Here is a 22,881-nt window from a genome sequence, read left to right as displayed (position 1 = left end):
TCCAGAAAAAGCAAATTAAACAATGAAGAAGAATCTCAGAGTGGCCAGCCCTCCAAGGAAGAAGAGTAGAAGGAGCTTACTCAGTATTTCGGAGTCAATGAAAGGTTTGACCCCCTGTTAAAAAGAAAAAGGTTGAGAAGTAGGGTCTTGAGAAGCGCATAGACCAGGCCGTGGACCACTGGGATAATGAGAAGCTGAGGAACCAGCGACCAGCTTGCTACTCGAGAGCTCAGCGTAAAAATTAAAAAGGCAGTTGCCTGCGACAAGTTTATGAAAGCCCAAGAGGAAGCTGGAAATTCACAGGCTACTCAAAAAAGAAGCAGCTTGCATGGGGGGTTGAGGTAAAGAAGAGATGGGAAACCCAAAGCAACATGGGTACATGTGACTCGCAAGCGTGGAGACATTTGAAACTCGAGTTTCCACCTGAGTCTTCAGCGCTCAGTTTACTGAGAAGATGCCCCTCTGTGTTACAAATATCTGGAAATTGATAGAAGGAGACGAAAATAAGCATAAAATCTGAGTGCTGATTATCAAATCTGTTCATTTCTTTCCTAAAGAGTTCACAGTTGAAGTGAATGAAAAGGCACATTCTGTTCCTTATGCAGGAAATCTAAGACTACACACAGCAAAAGTAAGAGTGTGTTTACTTATTTATTTGCATCACCCTCCAGTATAAAATCAATTTCACTTTGCATCCATATGCTGTAGCATAGCCAGTGAACTCCTTTTACTTTCTTGAAAATCTGCCCTTGGTGAAACTGGGCTCGACTGCAATTGTGTCTGTAAGAGTGGCGTTTCTTTGTAAGGAATTAGTCCTACGTGCAAGAAATTTCCTTATTGCTTTTGAAAATGAGTTTAATTATCTTATTGGAGGTAGTAGAGTTGATATTTTAGTCACCAAGTAATTATTTTTTGTTTAGCTTTAGATAAAATACTACAATAAAAATAACAGTTTCTTATATAAAAAATAACATATTACATTTTTTAAAAAAGTATAGACTATAAGTTTGACTCTCAAGTCAGAATTTGGCGATTATATTCAGCACCATCTTAAATGCAATCTGGATTTTTTTTTCTTACAGGGATCATACCCAATTGTGCTCAGGGACCTGATGTCATACAGATATTCTCATGGCCACATAGAACTGAAGACTGGATTCAGGGGATTCAGTCATATTAGACACATGCAATGCCTCTTGAGATATCTGGCATATATATACATACATACATATATATTGCAAATCAATATATATGGCATATATATCACTGTTGCACTATCATTCCATTATTCATTGATTTGCTCGAGTGGGCACCAGTAATGTCTCCATTGTGAGACTTGTTACTGTTTTTGGCATATCAAATACGCCAAGGGTAGCTTTCCAGGCTCTGTTGTGCGGGCAGGATACTCTCAATAGCTTGTCAGGCTTTCTGAGAGGGAGATATCTATCTATCTATCTATCTATCTATCTATCTATCTATCTATCTATCTATCTATCTATTTATCTATCTATCTATGTCTTGTAAATTCTCCAGGTCTCTTTTTCCTTGTCTTTGAGATAACAAAAGTGATCCTACTGTTACCCTGTAAACAGCCAACAAGATTCACAGTTTCTCAAAGTTAAACCAGTCTTGGGTCCAAAACCTCTGCAAGAGGGAGAGGAGGAAGGGGAGAAGGGTGTTAGAAGGGTGAAGGCAGAGTCTTCACCCTGGGGAAGTCCTGACACCTTCTCCCATGCCCCATAGCCTCTGCCATTCAAGCTCCCACTTTCAGAGCTTCAGGACTAATCTCTGTTTACAGAGACACTCAGCAGATGAAACTCCCAGTCACACCAGTGTTTAGGCTGAGAACTCTGGGATCTCTTGTAGTGGGGGTGGGGAGCCCCCCCACACCCTCAGTCCTGCCAAAGTCCCACTGGTAGAATATAGAGTGTAAATAAGAAACAAGCAGACATAAAACAACAAAACTCCCCAAAATTATCCATAACAAAAGCCACATGTATACCCTACACTCTTGTAAACAAAAAACCCAACTTTACAGTTTCAAGAATAGTGTTGGAAGAGACCCCAAACCACACTCCCAAGGAGAAGTCTTGAGCTGAGAACTCTGGTGGCCTATCAGGAGGGGGCCAGTGAGGAATAGTTCCAGTTCCACACAGGCTCGAGCGCCTGGAGAACGACAGCCCCAGATTCCACAATACTGACAGCCCAGTGGGAATATAGCAAATTAAATGGGAAAGCAGCACAGCTGGCCCCACCTTCAAAAGAACCCTCTAGAACTTGAGGAGTAACTCAGAGGACTGGAGCGCAAGCCTCCAATGCACACGGCACTGCAAGGTCACTGTTCAGTGAAGTCCCAGAGGCCTACACATACCCTATCCAGAAAAGGTGTCCTACCCATTCATTCCTCAACTGTGCCTTTTCCCTCTGGAAACCACCATCACTTTCCTGACTGAGAGAGAGAGAGTTTTGTTGTTTGATGCCTGTTTGCTTCTTATTTATATTCCATATTCTACACATGAGTGAAACCATCCAGTAACTGCCCTTCATTTCTTAATTCCTTTGTCATAATCACCTCAATACCTATCAATGTGGAGAAAGAAAGATAGTACAGCAGTTAAGGTGCCCGTCTCAAGCCTGCTTTCATCCCTGCTGCCACATGCTGTCCCCTGAGCATATCACGGATGGCCCATAAATACAGGGCCAGAGGGAAGACCTGAGCTCTGCAGGATGTGACCCCAAATCAAATCAAAACAAGGCAAACCTAAAGTGCCTTACGTGATAGGACATCCTGTAACCTCTGTGGAATTTCTACCTTTTTCTGTTCTGACCTGACTCTGTCTCAAATTTGAAAAAAGCAAATAAGTCTTTACAAAGATGTTCTCCTGATTTGAAGATTTTTTCCTTAGAATACTCAAATGGACAACTAATTAAAAGCAAATAAGAAATGTCAGTCATTCAAAGGTAGCTTTATATGAAAACAATGTGTATTGATCAAGTCAGGTGGCTTGTGTGTTTAAAGAACAATTAATATGCAATACACTGTATTAACAAAATTAAGTAGAAGATATCATTTCAATAGATGCATAAAAAATTTCTGGCAGAAAAATTTATTTATGAGAAAATAATCAGCAATATTTAAATAGAAGACAATTTTCTCAGTTTGATAAATGATGCCAGTCAAGAACTTAAAGTCTGCAAATTTTTAGTGGTAGATGTACAATCTTTCCTTCCATAATCATAAAACTTCTGGAGGACAACAAAATAAAGCACTTTTGACATTGAGATAAGCAAATATTTGTAAATAAACCCAGAAAGCAAAGCCATAAAATAATCAATAAATTAAAATTTATCAACTTATCAAAATTCAATTTTTTCTCTTCAAATACATAATTAAAAGTTACAATAAGGTTACACACAGCAAAAAAAAAATAAACGTGAGGCAAGTCATATTGAACAAAATACTTCAATCTAAAATAAATTTATGGAACTTCTTAATACAATCATAAAAAAATAAACAAATAACAAATATAAATAAGAGTCACTGAGAGATATTTACTAATATTTCACAGAGGAGGTTGACAAGTGACAAGTAACCACCTGAAAAAAAAATTCTATGTTGATAAAAGTGGCATTTTCCCTTTGAACTCCCCACTTGCAGGAATATCTCTATTAATTTCCATTTTCCTGAAATTAGCACTTCACTTTAACTCCAGCAGTATGTTTTTTCCCTTTATCTTCTAAAATAACCATTTCCTTTAATTTTTCATAAAGTCTGTTTTTGGGAAACACAGAATCACTGTCAGGGATAAGATGCTCTAGTTTTAACCCTAGAAGGGTCATGTGTGTATGCTACAAGTGAAGAGAGGTTTCTAATATTTTAAAAAGTCTTTTAAAATATTTTAATACTTAATATTTGCTTCAAAATAGCTCAGACTGAAAATGTTGTTTTTAAAGAACAAAATTGACCATACAGAGAATTGTTGCTTATACTTGGTGAATAGCACATGGAATACATCATACTTAGCTCTTTCCTTGTGAAATTTTTACTTAAAAAATAAAATCAAATTAAAATGTTCAATGATAAGCTGAATAGATAAGTTCAATATATGAGGCCTTCCTTGATCCAGAGACTCATAAATAAATCACAAAATAGATCAACAAACTGCAGAGATGCCTCCAGACCCCGTAACAGGCTGACTCCTATGTCCGGGGCACCCTGGAAGGCGGCAGGTGAGCTCACTACCTGCCCAAACAGAGCCCTGGCAGCCCCAAACTCCATGCTGCAGTCGCCACCAGGCTCATGTCCTGAATCCACAGGCTTGGGACAAGCCTCATCTAGGAATGAATCTGTTGGAAAACTCAGAATGTGGTTTTTGTGATAGAAATCTCTAGGCTGCCGAGGAGTTTGGGATAGGGGACCACCCCACGTCTCCTGGGTTTTCTGGGAGCCTGGTTGTCATGCCAATGAACTGCCTCTGGCACCATATAAGCTCATTCACTGGGCATGATCCAGAGACTCATAAATAAATCTCCAAATTGATCAGCAAGCTGCAGAGATGCTTGCAGAACCCAAAGCCAACGTCCATTTAAATCTTCAACTTCACCTATATTATCTTATTTAAAATTTTAGTATTGAAGCAACATTTCAAACGCTATACCACTGATACACCAGGAGAGACACATCACATTGGATGGGCTGCAAAGTAGAAGGCAACCAATCTCAATTAAGAAAATATTAATTCACGAGGCTTAGCCTGTGACAACATGTTAGTAATCTCTAAAGGCTTAATGGCTCCAGGTTGAGCTACAACAATCATCACACACTTTCTCCTAAGAAAATCTTTTTTGGTTATTTTAGTGAATTATTTATAATCACAATCACGATCACAAAATCCCGTTAATCACCAATTTCTCAGGCGGGCTCAGTAACTTCTCATTTCGTCCTTTCCCTGAGATCTTAGAAGTCTCTATCGGCTCAGCCCTCCCAACGATGTCGCACTGGGGGCTCTTTCGGGGTCAGGGGAATGGGATCCAGCTTGTTACTGGATTTAGCATATGAATACACCATGGGAAGCTTGCAAGGCTGTCCCATGTGGGCAGGAAACTCTCAGAAGCTTGCCAGTTTCTCCCAGAGGGAGAAGTAGGCTATAAGATATCCTGCGGCTGCAAAGCAGCTGCGCGCTTCTAGGAGCTCGCTTCTAAGTCTCTGGATGTTAGCCACTGATGGAATCACACACACCTGGGTTCCTCTGCCGTTACCTTCATGTGTGAGGCTTGTCCGAACGTGTGGAGAGGGGCCTCAAGCATGGCTTTAGCTAGGTTCCAGTGGTCTTCGGCTGCCGGGAATTCTGCTCCGGGTGGAGAAAGAAGCTGGTGCCCATCCCCTCTGAGGGGCTCGGGGGAAGACAGCCAGGCGTGCGGGCAAGAGACTCTCTGTCTACAGCCATACCACCTTGAATGTGCCCGATCTCGTCTGATCTCGGAAGCTAAGCAGGGTTGGGCCTGGTTAGTACTTGGATGAGAGACCACCTGGGAATACCAGGTGGAATATCAGGCACTAATAATCCTATATCGCTTTTCTCTTTCCTTTACGTCATTTGTATGATTTATTTAGCAATGTCCTTTTTGTATAGACATAGGAAAATAGCTGATGCTATGCTATGTAACATGGGAGTCAATTGACTCCAAAATACTATTTACTTGTGGGCATCCATAATTACCTGATTTAAGAATCAGTTTTCCTTTCTAGCACCCCAAAAGCAAGGTCCTGACCAATAGACTGGATGGACCCAGAGCAAACTGTATGCTACCCTGGCATCAAAATGGGTCAGGTCAAGAGCCATAATACTTAACTATAAGTTAAGAGCATAGTCATGGACAAACTCTGCCATGACCCAAAGAAAAATAACTAAGAACCCTGCTGGGGTTAGGAAAGACTAACCTGTCCTGAGGTTTGTGATCTGGAATATATAGCAAGAATTCCCCAGGAAGAGCCAACCTTTAAGCTTAATAGATCTCTTACTGTGTTCATACAAAATGACAAGAAATATTATAAGAAGTAAATTTACAATGACTGTTTAAATGGATGACTAGCTGAGGAAAGGAGAAAGCAATACACCCTGGATGAAATCCTGCCCCTGAGCAGATATCCTAATAATCTAGAGTGTGGAACCCTCAGATGAGATTTTCTCCTTGAGTTAATCCCCAGTAGGAGTGGCTTTACGTCTCTTGGTTGTTATGATAATGTTCAATCCCACCTTTGTATCCCCCAAATCTTCATGATTTCTATATAACTATGCTGTAAGGACTAAGTGGGGGCTAGATGTTGGGGGAGAGATATTGAAAACACTGACGACTAGATGTTGGTGATGAGAAGATCAACGACTAGACATTAGAGATGAGGAAGACAACTGAGATCTAGGAGGTCTGTGAGGAGACTAGGATGATGGAACTCTGATGACCATTACTACGACAACGACTGTGCCATAAGGGATGATGCAGGAGAGGAGAGAGAAATAAACTGTCTACGGACCATCTTGGGCTGGAGACATAGCAAAGCAGTAGGGCATTTGCCTTGCATGCAAGTTTCAATTCGGGTTCAATTCCTCCTCCGCCCCTCTCAGAGAGCCCAGTAAGCTACCAAGAGTATCTCGCCCACTCGACAGAGCCTGGCAGGCTACCCGTGGCATATTCAACACGTCAAAAACAGTAACAAACAAGTCTCACAATGGAGGCGTTACTGGTGCCCGCTCAAGCAAATCGATGAACAACGGGATGACAGTGACAGTGACAGTGACACTGATGGACCATCTTGGAGCCCGGTGCTTGTTTTTTCATCCCTTGTCCTTTTGCCGAGCCCACCGCACCTTTCTCTATTGAAAAGTTAAAGGTGGTGGTTGAGAAAATTTGAAATAGTAGTGGTGGGAAGGTGTAATGGTGGTGGAATTGTTGTTGGAAAATTGAATGTAATAAATCATCATAAAAAACTTTATAAAAATAAAATTAAATTAAAATTTAAAATGTTAAATAGAAGAAAAAATAATTGACTTTAGTGCTCTCCTTATTGAAACTACCCCATGGTTTATAATTTTAAAAAATAGCATCAGAAAATAAGGTTAGAATAATTAAAGTAATTTCTTAAGGTTAAATACAAAGTATGTTGCAGAACCAATTTTAAGCCAGGACCTCTAAATAAGCTGTTGTCAAACACACACACTAAAGTTCACACTAATAAAGATGACAAAGATAATTATCTAGTACAATAGATGGAGTGAATGGATTTGAGAGGATAACAATAAAAATGAAGTCCATGAATCACAAGGATATTTTTATTCTATTCAGCTATTGCTTAGAGTTCAAGCTATGTAAGCACTTGTCTTTTTACCTGTTGTGATGTTTTAAAATTTACTGAAATAATTTTAAAAGCAAAACCTAATCTTAAAAATACTGTTGTTCTGACAGTTCACAATGATATAGGTTATCTTGACAAAGCAGGTTGGTGTCTGAATGTTGTTGGTGTCTGAACTTCTTCCCTGTGTACTTATGTCTATTGATTAAGACGTATGAACAGTGTAAAACTCACAAAATACATGTCTTTATTAAAACATAATATGAGAAGATTGACACACTGAACTGAATTTTATTTGATTTTAATCATGTTTCACTATTAAGATTTCTGTATTCTTTATTGACTATTTATGAATTATATTTAAAATATTTAATGGAGTTCTGAAAACATTGTTACCACTTGACATTTTAAGTGATAAAGCAGATATTCCTTGCATAATTATTTGAAAAATGTAGAATGAGTGAGGAAGATAATTAGTTTGAATTGAAAGCTCAAAGTCTATGGTTGTATTTTTTAATATAATAATACTCAGTTGCTATGTGATTGTGAATAACTGTTAGAAAAACTTAAAAGAAGTGAGTAGAATAGCCATTACAAAGAAACCTATTTTGTATGCTTATTGATTTTTACCAAGTTATCAGTGATACTTAGATAAATCATTTATCTTTATCAAAGGAGGACTCTCTCCAAAATTAAATAAATACTTTAAAAGCACGATTGGACTTTTGAGCAAGATGAATATAGTGTTATGTTACAATGTAGAGGAGGAGGTAAAAAAAAAGTCCTCCTTCTCTTCTGTATTCTTGAGCTGTAGAGGAATCAAATTAACATAAGGCAGATTAGTAAGAACAAAGATGATTTTACTACCTATCTTTGGTAATTCTACATGGATGTTAATCTAGGTAAATATATCAAAACAAAGATAGAGATTTGGTGTTACCAGATGAAAGATGGAGATTTGGTGTTACGAAATGGGACAGGAGCCTATGAATTGAAAGAAAAAGTAGTAAGCTAACAGATGAACAGAAGGCAATTTATATGAGAAAGACTTGATGTTCTACAGTTTCACAGATACCCTAATGGGTAGATAGGGTTCTCTGGTAGAAAATTTATTACTGGTAAAAATCCTCATTCTAGTAATGTCCCCAATTTTCATCTTTGAAGTTATAATAGAGATAACATTTCCCTTGAGCCTTCTCAACTACAATCAAATTTAGCTCAAAATAATCCCACACCAGTAAAACACATTTTCTGAGTATTTGGTGGTCTATAGTTCAATAAAATAACTCCTTTTAGTCTTCCTTTTGTTTGTTTTTCCATTTTGTTTTGTTTGGGGGATAAACCCAGCGATGCTCATGGTTCACTTTCGGCAGGGTTTGGGTATATTCGGTGTTCTGGGGATCAAATACAAGTTGGCCACAGGCAAGGCAAATCCTACCCACTGTTCCATCTCTCTAGATGCTAGTTCTTCTGAATTAAGATTTTTCTGTTTTACTAATCTACAAAGACTCAGTAACTCAGAACTTAGTCTAGGAGCAAATTAATAATCCTTTATTTACATCAGCAAAAAAAAAATATAAATCAGTATTCCTGTACACTTATAGCCTCCTTGACTGCGAAAAGAGGTTTTCCTTTTGATTAGAATCTAAAATCATTTTAGTGCAATAAACCATATAAATGCCATTTCCAAGTGTTACAAGAGGAACAGAATGTTCTGTAGATACTAATCAAGTCCTTTTCAATCCGACTCTGCAGGAAGTTTAAAAGTAAACATTAAAAACATGAATTCTCGGGGTTGGAGCAGTAGTACAGCGGGTAAAGCCTCGCACATGGCCAACCTGGGTTTGATTCCCAGAATCCCATATGGTCCCCTGAGCATCACCAGGCGTCATTCCTGAGTTCAGAGCCAGGAATAACCCCTGTGCATCGCTGGGTGCGACCCAAAAAGGAAAAATAAAATGAATTCTCATGAATTCAGTCTAATAATACATCCCCCATGCTAGTAGAGTAGAGTCAGAAAAAGACCATTTGCTCTTCTATTTAAAGATCTTTCTAGAGCCAAGGTGCATAGCTCAGAAAGATAAAGTGCATGATTTGCATGCGGTAGGCCTGCAAACATTGGAGGATAATGCAATCACAGTATCCCTAAATCTGGACAAAGGCAATATTGAACAATGTGCCAGAGTAGCCCCTGAGGATAAGTTGTGAACCCCAAAACATAATGTATAATTTACTAACCTTTAAAATAATAACTCCAGTATAAAATTGAGACATTTTAAAATTACTGTTTACTAGAAGAAAATAGGGAAATAAGATGAATATTTATGGTAAAATATACTGCTCTATGATGATGTATATAAAAGGAATTTTAGTGGTGAATTTAATTCAATGTGCACCTGTGTTTATTGTCAATGAAGAACACGTGTAACATTTAATTTATAACAAAATTCTAAAATTAAAGAAAAAATTTTAATTCTAATCATCCATGGTTTTAAAAAACTTTCAAAATAGAAATATAGAAAGAATCATATTTATTTCTTGCCACATATATACTTCAATTAAAAATGAGGAGAATATAGACACAGCAACCTCCATGATCACTAACCCACCAGCTCTGCTGTACAGATTGCCAGCAAAATCTCCCATGAGATTCACACCAAACAGTTAAAACGTCTGGGATTATTTGTCCTGCAGCTTTGGACTCTAGAGAGCCCTTGAGGGTGCGTGGGATGAATACCTGCCCAGGTAAGCTCCAGCAGCCAGAGCCATAGCCACAGCCCAGCACTACAGACATGTCAGGGACTCACCTCTCTCTCCACGGGTATTTTCTGAGAATAATTTCAGTACCCAGTGACCTCTGGGAGAACCTGGCAGGCTACTGAGAGTATCTTGCCTGCATGGCAGAGCCTGTCAAGCTCCCCATGGCATATTCATTATGCCAAAAATAGTAACAATGATGGGTCTCATCCCCCTGACCCTGAAAGAGCCTCCAATGCGGCACCATTGGGAAGTACGAGTAAAGAGAAGCTTCTAAAATCTCAGGACTAGGATGAATGGAGATTTTACTGGGACTGCTCGAGAAATTCCACAATCAATAGGATGACAGTGATACAGGCTAAAAACTCTGGTGTCTTAAAGATTTGGGGTGGGTAGTGTCACCCCAACCTCCCATACTTCCAGAAGCCCTGGCAACCACTCCCACCTCCCAGAATCACCTCTATGTTGATTCAGTAGCCCAGACCATAGATCCTGATGTCTCTTGACCTTAGGACACCTGCTAATTCCTCAATAATGGAATTCCAGTGGGAGTATACTAAATTAGAAGAGAAAATAACATACAAGCCAACTAACTCAGCAAACAAACAAACAAACAAATAACACGTACAGCTCAACTAGCAACAAACACCTTAATAAATTCTTAGATAAGACCTTGACAACCCAGTCATCAGATATAGGAAGGAACTTTCCCATAAGTTGATTTTTTTATATTTATGATTTTAATATTGGAGCTTTGTTATCTAATCAATTTAATTCAGAATTATAACAGTTGTAACATTTTCTGAATTAAAATAAATATTTTTTAAATAAGAAGACAAAAATCTAACAAATTAACTGACAGCATTTTCCGCTGCTCAATATCAGAGGAAATGTTTTATTTTATTTATTTTTCATTTCTTTAGTTTATTTTTAATTTTTATTTTTTAAATGATTTTTAATTTAGTCACCATGAGAACAGTTACAGGGCTTTCAGGATCAAGTCTCAGTCATACAATGACCAAACACCCATCCCTTCACCAGTGCACATGTTCCACCATCAAGAACCCCAGCATACCCCCTTCCCTCTCCCCTTCTGCCTGTGTGGCAGATAGATTTTCACTTTACTCTCTCCTTACTTTGATAACACATGAGGAAATAGTATAAATTGAAGCTTCACTATAACATAGGAGATAATGAAGTTTGAACTTCTCAATACTAAAGTGAGTTACAGTAAATTTTTCCAAAACATGCTATTAAAAAACCTATTCTTCATATTTTAGGTCACATTAGTAAAACTCACCTGCTTTAAAAAACAGAGTTTTGCTTTAGTATTTTTATGTTTTATTTTATAGAGGAAAATCTGAGGCAGAAGAAAACAGATCATTTTCCTCTTCTGGATTTCAAGTGAAATAAAAATAACCAGAAGAAAAAGCAAACATATTCCATCTATTCCTGATTCTTTATAGTGTGTACGTTATATTTTATATAAAATGCTTGCTGTTATAATCGTTTATTGTTTATATGCAATTAAATGTCCCTAATAAGGAAATTATTCTATGTATTTTTTCTTAAATAAAAGCTTAAGGGCTCTTTTATTTTTTATAGAATAATTAAGTCACAGTACAAATTAAAGCTGCTAAGAAGCTAAATTCTACCATTCCAAAATAGTCTGGAAAAAAGATTCATGGGAAGAGTCCTGAAAGGAAGATGGAAGTTGGCTTTAGAAACAAATTTATGTGTAAGCTTTCATTCGAGGAGGCTATAGCGGCAGTACAGAGGCTACTTGCTTTGTATGTAGCCAATCTAGGTCAGATTCCCTATATTTCTATGGCCCCTTTTTTCCTGCAGGAGTGATCCTTGAGCACAGTCAGATGCAGACCCTGAGCACTGCAAGTTGTGGCCCCCAAACAAAACAAAACAAAAACAGAAAAGAACTTTACAAGAGTTTTCCCTCCACTATAAAGTAAATGGACTAATTATTTCAATGGAACGGAACTAAAAACTGCCTACCTTGCGTGGGCTTCTTTGACTTATGAATTCCCTACCCGCCCTTCCCTTTCTTTTCAACATGCTCTGCGTTAGCTAGTTAGCTATCCGCTTAAGATGGCCTCCCAATACTTGTGGGTAACGGACTCAATTTTTCTGGAAGTCTCCCATGTTTATAGGAGACATAACGTTATTAATTATCTTCTTAACTCTAAAAATCGTCTTATCTTTCTAATCATTGTTTAATTTAGAAACATTTAGAGTAGTTGAAAAGGTTTCCTTCATGTCCTGAGAAAGCCATGAGTACCTGAATACAAACAATTAAGAATCTTCATTTTTATAACCTCAAAAAAAGCAGTAATAATTCTATTTACAATTAGAAATATATATGTATATATGCATGTATAATTCATATAATCTTCAAAAGTGATGAGCTGGTGCTAATTTACCAGATGTTTCATTGTATAGGGAACATTTACATGGTTTTGTGTTTTGTTTATTTCAGAGCATTCATTTATAGGAAATTGAATTTCCATATGAAAATCTGCATACTTAAAAAGATAATGCTATAGAAAAAACCATTCAGTATAGTGTTTTCAGTAAGATAGTTATTTTTAAGTGTTTTTAATCAGACAAGCTATAGATTATTATGCAAAGAAACATATTGTTTAAGATTTTTAAATCAGTTTATGTTGACTCACCCCCTGGGCCTGCGCTACTGTTTCTGGACTAAACCTCAAGGAGATGCAAGCCAAACAGCTAAAATTCATGGGAACATGAATTCATCCATGAGCCTGAAAGTCTAGGACACTTTTAAGAGGTGAAAAGAATAAATACCCGCCCAGATGAAGCTCTGGAAGCCACACACAGACTCCACACTGCGGCCATGCCAACGGCTCAACAACACTGTTCCATGGATATTCTCTGCAGTGATACCATCACTGTCACTGTATCACTGTCATCCCTTTGATCATCAATTTGCTTGAGCGGGCGCCAGTAACATCTCCATTCATCCTAGCCCTGAGATTTTATTTTTTTTATTTTTTAATTTTTTTTTTAATTTTAAATTTTTTATTGAGTCACCATGTGAAAAATTACAAAGTTTTCAGGTTTAAGTCTCAGTTATACAATGCTCGAATACCCATCCCTTCACCAGTGCACATATTCCACCACCAAGAATCCCAGTATAGCTCCACCCCGCACCCCCACACCCCTAACCCCCCACGCCCCTAGCCCCCCTACCCTTACCCCCCCCGCCTGTGTAACTAATAAATTTCACTTTACTTTCATTTTGATTGCATTCAATATTTCAACAGAACTCACTATTATTGTTTGGAGAGTCTCTCCCCTAACGTCAGACCTGCTGAAAAGGAAGCAATAGATAATTTGTTTTCCATTGCTGAGGATGAAGAGGTATGAGGTCGAGTGACCACATTAGCGGCCTCTCCGTTTCGGGTTTCTGTATTTTAGTATTTTAGTAACTAAGTCTAGAGAGATATCTGTCAGAAGTTGCATCGTTGCCAACTTGTACTTCTCAGTTACATTATATTCCACATATGAGTGCAATCTTTCTATCTCTGTCTCTTTCTTTCTGACTCATTTCACTCAACATGACACTTTCCATGTTGATCCATTTATATGCAAATTTCATGACTTCATGTTTTCTGAGAGCTACATAGTATTCCATTGTGTAGATGAACCAGAGTTTCTTTAACCAGTCATCTGTTTTGGGGCACTCTGGTTTTTTCCAGATTCTGGCTATTGTAAACAGTGCTGCAATGAACATAGAAATACAGATGCCATAAAATGGGGTGATGAAATGAACAGAAACTTTCCTAAAGAAGAAATCCGAATGGCTCAGAGGCACATGAGAAAATGTTCAACATCACTAATCATCAGGGAAATGCAGATCAAAACAACCATGAGATATCATCTCACACCACAGAGACTGGCCCACATCCCCCAAAACAAAAACAACCGGTGTTGGCGTGGATGCGGGGAAAAAGGGACTCTTCTTCACTGCTGGTGGGAATGCCGACTGGTTCAGCCCTTTTGGAAAACAATATGGACGATTCTCAAAAAATTAGAAATTGAGCTTCCATTTGACCCAGCAATACCACTCCTGGGAATATATCCCGGAGAGGCAAAAAGGTATAGTAGCCCTGAGATTGTAGCAGCCTCTCTTTACTCGTTCTTCCCAGCGGTGCCACATTGGAGGCTCTTTCAGGGTCAAGGGAATGAGAACCATCATTGTTACTGTATTTGGCATATGAACACGCCACGGGGAGCTTGCAGCAGGATGCTCTTGCTACCTTGCCAGGTTCTCTGAAAGGGAGAACTAGGCTATCAGGGGTTGGGAACTTGGTTTTATAGTCTTTGGATCTTGGTTGTTGGGATTACACGGCACCTGGGTCAGTTTGTGGGTGTGACCGCCCAGAAACTGGAAAATGGGGGATCTGGGTGAAGGAGACCCAGTCCTTATCTGAGCAGGCTTGGAGATCTCAGCGCCAGGTCCAACATACCTGGGTTCCTCTGTCGTTTCCTTCATGTGTGAGGCTCATTTGAGCATGTGGAGAGTGGCCTTGAGCATCGCTGTGGCTGGGTTCTGGAGGTCTTCAGCTCCCAGGGCTCTGCTTGGGGCAGGGAAGGAAATTCAACTCACCCCCTCTGAGGGGCCCTGGTGAAGACAACCAGGCTTGGGGGCAGAAGATGCCATGCTGAATGATTTCAAGTACCCTGGTGTCCAGTCTGAAAATTCTGGTATCTTCTCAGAGTCAGGGCGGGCACTCTCCCCCAGGCCCCATACTTCCAGAAACCCCTGACAACCATGTTTACATTGCATATTCACCACCATGTCAACTCATTGACCCAGACTAGTTCCAGAAGTCCCTGGACCACATCACTGCACACCTCCTAATTCCTCTATACTGAAATTTCAGTAGAAGCATATCTAATTAGGTTGGAGAATAACACAGAAGTCAACTACACTAAAGAGACAAGAACAGTAACACAGAAGGCTCAACTAGCAACAAGCAGCTTAGTAAATTCTTAGATAAGAACTAACCTGTGATCAGATATAATTTTCACATAAAAATGGATTTTTATATTGATTTTAATGGCTGTGGCTGGGTTGATTAGCTCGTTTGGATGAGCCTCACGCATGAAGGAACCAGCAGAGGAACCCAGGTGTGCGGGACTGGGTCTCCTCCACCCATATTCCTATTTTCCAGTAGCTAGAAGGTCACACCCACAAACTGCCCCCAGTACCGTGTAATCCCATCAACGGCCAAGATCCAGAGACTACAAAACAATGCTCCCGGAATTGTGTGGCCACATTCGAGTCCTCAAGACCTCTTATAGCCTAGTTCTTCCTCTTGAAGAACCTGGCAAGGTACTGAGAGTATCCTGCCCACATGGCACAGCCTGGCAAGCTCTCTGACATTTTCAATATGCCAAAACCAGTAACAATGATGGGTCTCATTCCCCTGACCATGAAAGAGCCGCCAATGCGGCACCACTAAATGAGAGAGTAAAGAGAGGCTAAAATCTCAGGGCTAGGATGAATGATGAATGGAGATGTTACTGGCTCCCGCCCAAGCAAATCGATGAACAATGGGATGAGAGTTATACAGTGATTGATTTTAATATTGGAACGTTGTTATCTAATTAATTTCAACTTTTGAATTGTATCAATGACTGTGGCTTTTGTCTACACTAAAATAAATAAACAAAATTTAAAAAATTAAATCAGTTTAGATATTTGCAAAGCTAAAGAAATAAACAATCCAAAACACTGAGCATTTGATTATGAATAAGCAGTGGTATTTTGGTCATTCTGATGTAGGCAGGTAGATAGGGAAAGGCCCTTGGCAATGAAAATTGAGATTTAACAGAGTCTCTGGAAAGGAGACTCTTAAGACTTGCAGATTCAAGAAAACAAAAGACCTGGAGGAAACCATCAGTGGACCCTGAGGATAATGGACCCCTCCCCCAGAAGGTTCCCCAAAGAAGGCCATTACCACTCCCAACCTCCCTGGTAACCTTAGCAATGAACTTTTACCTAGAAAGAAGCCCCATGTGGGGGCAGGTTGAAGAAACCCTATAAAAGACACCTTGAACAAAGGAAGCGTGGGCATATGCTGTCTGAGCCCATGTGCTGCTTGTGCCCACGTGGCAGAGCACATGTGTCGCCCACATCTCTCCTCTTGAGATGTGTACTTTCATGCTTTCATACTTTTGTGTGTAAAGCTCGGTTATGTGTAGGGGCTTCCGCCACCCTTGGAGAAGCCCGAGTTCTCTCTTGAGTGCATTATTCTTACTATTCTCTCTCCCACTTATCCCTTCCTCCCTCCCTCAGAAACCTCTGAATAAAATCTATTTGCTTCACTGCTTGTCTATTCCTGAAAGTTTTTTCCACGAGCGAGACAAGAACCCGGTAACTCTGGGTCCCAGGTGGTAGAGGCGGCTAGGGAGAAAGTGACTGTCTTTCTCCTCCCCGCTTCACGTAAGTCACCCGTGGGGCCCACCGACATCAATTCTATCCAATATGGCATGGATATGTGAACCTGAACAGAAGAAAATTATACTCGTTAGTTTTGTTGAAGTATGTAGATCAAACTTGTAGAATAGACTGTATCCTCAGTATATTTTGTGCTCTTATTCTAAGTATACTCTGAGTACTCCTTATTTTCTGGACGAACTGAATTCTGTTCCAAGTTAGAAATCTTTGCATTGATGAAGAGGAAGAAAGGGCAGACAATGAGACACCACTCTCACAATCCTCACAAAACTGTCTATAGAAAACAAAAGGAAAAAGAAGCTTCCTGAAACCAATAAATCAAGTACATCAAAGTCAATGTGTTGTTAAAAAGGCAGTCTTAATAACCAGTTTCTGCGATTAAAAATGATTAACCAATTGACTGTTCCCACTCATGAGATTTTTCAAGCAGCTATTCCAGCCCAGAGGCTTTAGGCTAACACATTCTCACACTTGGAAGTATTTGCCCAAGGACAGATTAAAGCAAAAATAATTAATTAAGCTGCACATTTTAAGTAGCTTTTCTACTAATGCTTCTTGTGGCCTATTAATTAGATCTTTTTTAATAGAAAAGAAGAAAAATGTGGAGATAAAGGAAATGATTTCCATTTTAGTATTTAATTTAAAATTCAATGTGTTAGTCTTTTAACATGCTAATATGCATTTATCTACATTTCAATCTCTGACAGTATGCATCTACATTTCTGTAATTGATTCAATTAAGGATCAAAAAACACATATAACATTCAAATAGTTTACACAATGCCACACTCAGCTCTAACTGAGCATTTCCAGAAGCCATTATTTCTTTATGTTCATGTAATTTATCTTTATGCCTGTTGAGCTATTTTGTACAATTCATATAAAAAACAAATATTTGGAGACACACTAGAAAAGGGACATATATATATTTAAAATGTTTTTGCAATTTATTTTTTATTAAAACTTAGTTGGTTATCTTCATGAATGAACATTTTGGTCACTCTAGGTAACATGGCATAAATGACATGAATACATGAAAATATTATGTATTTTTCCATTTACTTAGAAAAAAATATCACTACAACAGTAATGGGTGTCAGTGCATTATAACTTCTGTGAAAATGAAGATGATATATTCCATTTATTTGTACTAGATAAGTATTATATTTTTCCATCAAGAATTATTTTAGTTAATTTAAAGTTGAATCATTAAGCATTGTAATTTTTAGTTCCCAGGAAAATGACAAAAATATGTGGTCACAACTTTATATTGCTTTATATTGATATATATTGCTTTATATTACTCAGTATGTAAATTACCTCTTGGCCTTAGTTTCAGATTATAAAATCTATATTCCTTAAATAGATTGAATAACTATCTGCTGGCTTTAGTATAGCCAATGTTCACACCAAATTTAAGTCATTGAACATGACTCAAAATGTTCACCTTCAAACTAATTTTAGATCATGAAAAAAATAATTAAATAAGCAATATTTTTCTACAATTGCATTTTGAATTTTTTTATATATACGATGAAAAAAGACATATTCAGAACTTAAAGAAGATGTTTTTGTGTAGAACTTTACCTAAATACTTCTGGGGAGTTATCATATTTCTACGTTTTCTAACTTCAGTTTTCCTCCTTGGCTGCGAGGAATTGCTATGGAGGGGTAAGTCCTGTATTTATCCCTGGGGTATGTTTATAACTAAGAATTTGTGAGGTCAACAAGTGCTAAGCTTAGTAAATAAATTCTAGGAAGAAAGAAAGGAACTAGCACTGCAGTGGTGAGAAAATTATGAAACACTGAAACGATTTGATTTCTGTACAATTCATATAAAAATGAATTATAGTGGTACCACTAGCTAATAGTGGTATTACCTATATTAAATCCCAAACCCTTGTGGGGAAATTGAGAAGTTTGTACTGTTTTCCTACTCTTGCAGATAGAGCAGTCCTTATCAGACATTCTTAGGGAAATAATTGGGTTAAGTAAACTAGTAATCATGCTTGCATATTGTCATGTTTTTAACTGACACAAAGAAAAAAATTCCAATCAAATTTTTACAGTTATGCTAATCATGCCATAACTTTTCAAGTTCAGTTACATTATTCTAAGTGCAAAATACTTCACAGCTGGTTACTTTCAGTATTCTGTGTGGATTTTAAGAAGAAAGGAGTATGAGAAAGGAGAACACAGTAAGTGCAGGGCAAAGACATAAAAGAATTAGAGTAAATTTACCACAGTCAGAAGACAACAGGGAAAACTCCAGAAGAATATACAAAGTTTCATTTTGGTTTTTTGGTTTCTTTTTTCCTTTTTGAGTCACACCTGCAATGCACAGGGGTTACTCTTGGCTCTGCTCTCAGGAATTCTTGGCAGTGCTCAGGGGGTCATGTGGGATGCTGGGAATTGAACCCGGGTTAGCCATGTGCAAGGCAACTGCCCTACCTGCTGTGCTATTGCTCCAGCTCCACATTTTTGTATTTTTAATTCATCTATATTTTCTCCCAGTGTATTAACAAATATTTACTTACTTTTAAGACTTTGATATAAATCATTTTCCAACCTTCAAATTTTTAGTCCTACGTATTAACAAGAAAATAATAATATAATAAAATAAATCATTTAAAAAATCTTTATAAAACAACGATGTAATTATTTGTAAACTATGATGAAGTTTATATGTAACATCAAATAAAATTGCAAAAATAATGAGGGAAAAAGCATTCTTATCAATAAGAAAAAAAATTCACTTTCAAATTTATGATGGAGGATCAGCAACCTAAAAATTTGGCTTTTCTAATATGTCTAGATAGATCACTCAAAGAAGTACATACTTTGAAACTCAAACTATCCAAGACCCTGTAGACCTCAGAGCATTTTTGAGTCTGCTGCACTGGTTATATTGAATTGAGAGCAATGAAGACTATGGAGGCTAAGAAAAAGCTCCTGCTCTTATTTTTCATTCTTTTTTCTTTTTTTTTCCTAACCAAATTAGAAATGGACATCCATAGGCCTTATACCTATCCTATGAATAGGTATGAAGTATTCTCTGCTCACTTTTTAATGACCAAAGAAAATATACTTGAGATGAATGTGGCGGAATCATCCACTCAATTTTATCTATAGATAAGTCCTTTCTGGGGCTGGAGCGATAGCACAGCGGGTAGGGCACAGCAGATAGGGCATTTGCCTTGCATGCGGCCAACCTGGGTTCGATTCCCAACATCCCATATGGTTCCCCGAGCACCGCCAGGAGTAATTCCTGAGTGCAGAGTCAGGAGTAACCCCTGAGCATCGCTGGGTGTGACCCAAAAGATAATTCCTTTCTAAGAATTTTAGCTATATTCTCAGAATAAACACAAAGTCTTATCTCAATATATGTGACTTTCTCCACTTTGTCTTTGAAATTACTAGTCTTCAGCACAATCTCAAAATCCCTGGATCTTTCTATTCAACTTTAAAATTTACATCCATGTAAATCACCCAAATGCATATTATTAAATTTGCATTTTCCTCTTATAAATCCTAATCAAATTAAATGAATTAGCTTGTCTTGAACTTAGAGAAATAGATAATGGTCCTCTGAGCTCCAACAGTAATTAAAATAGCCATATCAGTTCAAATGCTCATGTTGAATACTTTACTTTCTTATTTGATCTCTGAAAACATTCAAAGGACATAATTTGGTCAGTTTAAAAAAACATTATGTTAGGTAATGAATTCCTAAGATGAAAACACAAGTGACTGATCTATTTTTCCCTTAGTCCTTTTATTTTTGTTTAATTATCCCTTTTTTGTAATTCATTTCCATTTTATAAAGCACTGTAATCTGAGAGCTTAGTTGATATAATTTGCATCTTCTTGATTTTATGGAGACATGTTTTGTGACAAAGTTTCATAGACAAATAGTAGCTTAGGAATTTCATAGCCTTGAAACTAGTTTTGCAAAAACCATTAAAGGAGATCCTTTAAAAGATAAGGCAAACTTAACAAATACATTAACTCTTACAAAATGATGTCAATAATTTTCTTTATTGCAATAAGCTCACTCAAATTCAATGGCTTGAAGTTGACTGATTATTAATATATATTTTAATTGTCGTTTTTCCTTGCTACAAAGCAATCATCTAGTTCTTCTTCACTTCATCTTTTCTCATCAATAAAGATACAATGCCTTAGCTGATGGCAGATGATTTGAACCAGTTCAGATTACCAATGCAACCGTATGTTGATCCTGGTCAGTCACCATTCAAGATATAGGGATAATAATAAGTAGCATGAATCTAAAATAGAAAATTAATTCCTTTATTGATTTATTTTATTCCTCCAGTCACCTGTGCTCCCTTTATTTCATAGCTATGGCCCATCTTCCAAGTCTTTATATTTGCAGTTCTCCCTGCTTGAATAGGACAACCTATTGGATCAAATAACTCCCTCACTTACTTCAGGTGATTAGTCACCCTCTCCAGGCAGTCTTCCCTAATCACTTTCCTAAAAACAGTTATGTCTTTTTTCAAGATCAAATGTTTTCCGAAGTATGCATTTCTACCAAACTTGTTTTTATTTAATTTCGTTTCTTAATATTTACCTTCATACTAGATATAATCTCTCATAACGGCAAAGAGATTTTTGTCTGTTTTGTCACTGCTCCACTTTAGCAAGAGAAGGAAGATAAAAGAACAAAAGTTTGACAGGTTTAAAGAGAAAACAGGAGGAAGAGAAGAGAAAGGAAGAGCTGAAACTCTTCAAAAGTCCTACATATGACATTGTGAAAAAAATAAAACTTCCTGAGTTTTCTTAAGACTCATGCAAAAAAAAATAATAACAACAACCAAAAGCAACAAAAACACAGCAACCTAGCTTCTTGAGCCACATGAATGCAAATTGCGTAAATGTAGAGGATATTTGTTTTCCCATTTTTGAGAAACATTGTTAACTTCACACAGTATTAAAATTACCTTAGTAGATATTTTCAGCTGATTTTTCAGATCTTAATGTATAAGATACCTACAAGAGGATCAATTGGCAGCCTGACTAATTCCAATACTAATCCCTAAAATATGTGTGCTATTTGAACATCACCTCAAAATAACAAAAGCAGGAATTCCAAATTTGAACACATTTCTGAGCTTAGCAAGCTGAAAACATTCAAATTTTATCCCACTTGTCCAAGATATATTTACACTTAAAAAAATGTGTGCTGATTACCCAGAAATTATGTCCAGTTTTAAAGAAGAATAAACAAGTGATTTTGTTGTTCTTTATTTTGGGATGAGACAGCCTGGACTTAGTTCTAAAGAAAAATAAAGATATTCATTGATTGTCATTCTTCTTTATAAAACATAAAAATTATGCCTCCTTTAAAAGACTTGATCAAATTTTATTTTTTACTGCAGGTATTGATATAGAAGTTCAATTTTGACCTGACAATTGTTATTGTTATATTCATAAAAAATCATCTTTGTTGACTCAATGTTTTAGATTTCTGAAATAATTATATAATGTATATATATGTGTACATATATACATATGTATATTCAAACACACATATATCTAATAAAATTCCACAAGTAGAAAACTATGTTTGAACCTTCAGAGTTCTTAATAAAATAGATATAAAAACACATAAAATTAATATTGATGAGGAACAGAAAACCTCTGTGATCAAACAATTTTGTGCATTTCACACAGTTCTTCAAATCCAAAGAACAGAGAGAATATATATCTATATGCATATTATAAATCATTATGTGTCCAGCTCTAGAAATGCTCCCAGGAGTCATGATAAAGCCCTGTTTCATCCGTAAAATGAAAAAGATAATTTACGACTCACCATAAATTCTAAATTCAAAAAAATTGAACTCAAACAGAAGTAGTATTTTCATTCTGAAAGCAGGGGTAAAACAGACGATTAGGTAATCACTTTGATTTTAAATCAAAGTAATGTAATTCCAATTTTCATAATAGCTCATAATAGCATAGAGAAAGAATGAGTGAATGCAAAAGAAGTCTGTCATTATGCACTTACACAGTCAAAGACACTTTTAAATCTGAAGCTTGAATTCACAAAATCCTTACTCCTATAACAACATTTAAAAAATCCTTTTAAAACTGTCCTTTGGGAAAGGCTGGAAGCAGGAGAGCATTGGGATTTCTCAATTTAAAAGCTATTACAGCCGGAGTCTATAGGGAGGCATACTTCAGAAATATGCTCCTGTGTTAATTTGTTTCCTTCTTACATTCTGAACTAAGCACTTGAAAATGA

At 37.2% G+C, this 22,881-nt stretch overlaps 1 protein-coding gene and 1 pseudogene across 1 annotated transcript in view; one reads left to right on the top strand and one right to left on the bottom strand.

Annotated features, from left to right (window-relative positions):
* LRP1B (LDL receptor related protein 1B) overlaps window positions 1-22,881 on the bottom strand; it is a 1,943,003-nt gene that overhangs the window by 360,208 nt on the left and 1,559,914 nt on the right. The window lies entirely within an intron of this gene.
* Window positions 5,436-5,552, top strand: LOC129401155 (5S ribosomal RNA; annotated as a pseudogene).

The sequence above is a fragment of the Sorex araneus genome, chromosome 1, assembly GCF_027595985.1.
Source record: "Sorex araneus isolate mSorAra2 chromosome 1, mSorAra2.pri, whole genome shotgun sequence".
NCBI lineage: Eukaryota > Metazoa > Chordata > Mammalia > Eulipotyphla > Soricidae > Sorex > Sorex araneus.
Note: the sequence above shows the minus strand (reverse complement) of the source record. Positions and strands in the feature narration are given on the sequence as shown.